The sequence below is a fragment of the Elephantulus edwardii genome, unplaced genomic scaffold (assembly GCF_000299155.1).
Source record: "Elephantulus edwardii isolate Elephantulus edwardi_28Jun2011 unplaced genomic scaffold, EleEdw1.0 scaffold00208, whole genome shotgun sequence".
Taxonomy (NCBI): Eukaryota; Metazoa; Chordata; class Mammalia; order Macroscelidea; family Macroscelididae; genus Elephantulus; species Elephantulus edwardii.
The window spans coordinates 5,133,542-5,137,033 of NW_006399958.1; positions in this window are offsets into that span (position 1 = coordinate 5,133,542).

The following is a 3,492-nucleotide window of genomic DNA, read 5'->3' on the forward strand; positions in this document are numbered from 1 at the left end:
GTCACACCCACAGACACACGTGTGTGACTTGATTCCAGCGTCAGTGGCTCAGACGAGTCCCTGGGGGACCCAACCCAGAGACAGCCGGTTGTGGAGGGAGGGAGGGCGCGGCTGCGGGAAGTCGGGTAGCAGTCGGGGTCACCAGGCAGGTTAGGGGGGGGCAGAGAGGTGTGAGGTAGGGGTGAGGGGGGGAGAGATGAGAGGTGCAGGGAGAAAGAAAAGTAAATGAAGTGAGGAGAGAGGAAGGTGGGAGGAAAGAGGTGAAGGTCGAGGGGAGGAGAGGAAGGTGAGAATAAGGTGAGCGCAGGAAGTGAGCTGGGAGACAAGGGGGGGAGAAGATAGAAGAGTGGGGAGCAAGGTGGAGAGAGGGCCTGGGAGGGATGGGGGGAGGTGGACAGGAGAAAGAGAAGGGAGAGGGGGTTAGAGAGAGACCCAAGTGCCTTGGAGAGAATCCGGGTTGTAAGATGAGAAGTTAGTACTCGGAAAGCGAGCCATGGAGCAGATGGGAGGAGAAATGCTCGGGTGGCAGAGGGGAACACGGAATCTGGCAGAAAGGTGGGGAGAAAAGGGGGTACAGGGTGAGAGAGGGAAATGGAGATAAAAAGGGGGGACACAGAATGGAGGGGAGCGGGGCCAGCGGGGAAGGAGGCCGCCCCATGGAGGGTGGGGGTTGGGGTGATGGCGGGAAGCGGGTGCGGCTGCCCCATCGCCTGTGACCTCAGAGCCCCTGGCCCTGCTCAGCATGACGTCAGCCCCCCGGCCGCCCCCGCCTCGCTCGCCTTCAAATGACGCCCCCCCAGCTCTGTTCACCCCAGAAAGAGTTCTCCAGGAGCCCGGAGCAGACGGGAGCGAGCGCGGGCTGGACCCTCACCATGAAACAGGTGTGTGTATGTGTGTGTGTGTGTGTGTCCACGTGTGCTGGGCGAACCATGTACCAGTGATCGTTCCCGTGTGCATCCATCAGCTTCAAGGGGCCTGGTGGCGCCGTGGTGAACACTTCTCGGTCTGCTAACCAGAAGGTCCATGGTTTGAACCTCCCCCAGGTGCTTACAGGGACTAAGACCTGAGGCCCTTTGCTCCAGCCTGAGAGACTCAGCCCGCTCTGCTCTGTCATGTGGGGCTGCCGGCAGTTTGGATTCAACTTGATGGCACGTAACAATAATAACAACCACGTGGGTGTGAGTGGGGCTTCCTGCCGCGGGACAGTGAGCATGTGAGGCTGATGTGCGCCCATTCCTGTGCTGGGGTGGCCATCAGGCTTCCTGGACAGAGGATCTGGTGTGTCCCCCTCTACAGATACCCCTGTTTACAGATGTGTGTATCCTGTATAGGGTGATGGAACGGAGAGGGGAGACAGTGAGAGCTGGATTTGCCTGCGACACGTGGCTCTGCATTTGTATTTGATATATTCATGCTAAATTGAACTTTGTGAAATCTCAATGCATTTTAGTATGGGTGGCTGTAATCTCTACTGTTACCTACTATTTCTTCTCAGCCCTTCCTTGCCGTGTCATTGTCTCATTGTCCCACGCTCAGAGGTGGCCCTCCTGTGTTTCTTGCATGAATGTGGGTGTTGCCCCTTCCTGCCAAGGGGCAGCTGGTGGTTGGGGATGTGTCAGTGCGTGTTGGCAGAGACATCTCCGTGGATATGCCTTGCCTTGAGCTGGGTGTCTGTAATCCTTTTCAAGAACATAGTGTGTTCTCACGTGGACCATTCAGTCATTTGTTGTGTGTGATACAAGATAGGTCCCAGGGTCTGTGTGTCTGTCCACAGTTGATAGACGGATGTTCTTTTGTGTTGCTGATGTTACAACCCTCAGGCTCCCCTCCATGAATAAAGTGTACGGCAAAGGGACGAAAAAGGAAGCTTCTGGAAGGGAGGGGAAAGAATAATTGATGATTTTAAGCAGTTACTAAAAACTCTCTTCTCAGTTCCTCTATAGAAACTTAACTAAGCCAACATAATTTGAGACTGTAAATCTTAACCAGAGAAGACTGCCTCATCTCTTGTATGGCAATTGATGAGTTCAAACTGTCAACTTTTCTATTACCAGCCAAACACTTCATCAGCTGCACCATCAGGGTGCCTGCAAGTCATCCCAATAATCTAAGAACATCTAGCATCTAGCCCCTCGTTTAAAAAAGGTAAAATCAAACATTGTAAATGTTTTTTACATTGGAAATGTAAAATTAAAATTTATTACCTTTTAATAATATTTTTTTATTTAACCCAGTAAAACAAAGAATACATGGAGAAGTTAGCCTCATGAATATCTCACAACTGGGGGCTTGCTTTGGTGACAAACATACTAACATGGAAACGATGCGGGGATTAGGGTGGCCCCTATGACACCATGATAACGCAGGGTTTTTTGTGAAACCTTCCATATTTTTTTTAAACATGATTACTTTTGGATATTGAACATTCTAGGATAGAATGATGGAATTAAATATTAATTCGCTTTGTAAAGTCAAGTCAATTCATCTCCTCAAGGGTCTTCCTCTCCTGATTCAGTGACTGGGGCAATGGAGGTAGGTGTGTCGGAGACAGTGAGGTTGGCAGAGGACAGAGCAGGGTTTAGGGCTGTTATACATAGGGTCATTGTGAGTCACAGGCACCTCGACAGCACATAACAACAACAAACTAAAGTAAAAAAAAATTAAGTTCTTAGGACATCACAGAAGGTGGGGAAGTGTGAAGGGCACAGGAACTTGAATTTCACATCATTTTCACCTGCCTTAAAATCTTATGATTTTTACAAATGATTTAAAATTGTCAAATTGTTTTTCTCAGCAAAACGGACGGTGGCATTCTGTCCCTGTTGTAGTGTGTGTGGGGTGTCTGATGTAGAATAGATACAAAATGGTATCATTCTGCTATGTTAGAAACAATAGACACAGATTACCTAAGTGGAAAAAGAACCGTTGTCCTTGAATTTGAAGGACAGAGTCCTGCCCGCAGGGTTTCTGTAATATTTGGGAGCGGCCACGATTCGATTTTCAAAACCATGGAGCCCCCGGCAGATTCAAACCTCCAAGCTTAAAGTGAACGCTTCCCTGCTGCACCACTGGGGCTCCTTACAAACATTTTAATGAGATAGCATTCCTTTTCTTTCTGGTACTGAGCTTGAAAGGCAGTTTTTTAAATCGTTGTGGTTGGGGAACTGGCTCACTGCTGACCTTTCAGTGAGCTTTCCGCAGCAGGAGGGCATGGCCTGTCTTTGTCCTCCAGAGCAGCTGTGCATTTGAACTGAACCCCTTTGGGTTGCCTGTGCGCCCCCTTACCCCGAGGCCACGAGAATGCTTGTTTATTCAGACGCCACGTTTTCCATAGAAATTCTTCATCTGTAATTATTTAGAGGGAGCTCCTTGCTGGCCCAGATCGGTTAAAGGTGGGAGATTCCAGGCCACCCCGAAGTGTCTTGGAGGATAAGTTTACTGTGTTGTTCTGGAAGGCTTCTGGCTTGGAAAATGTTAGATATAAAAAAAGAG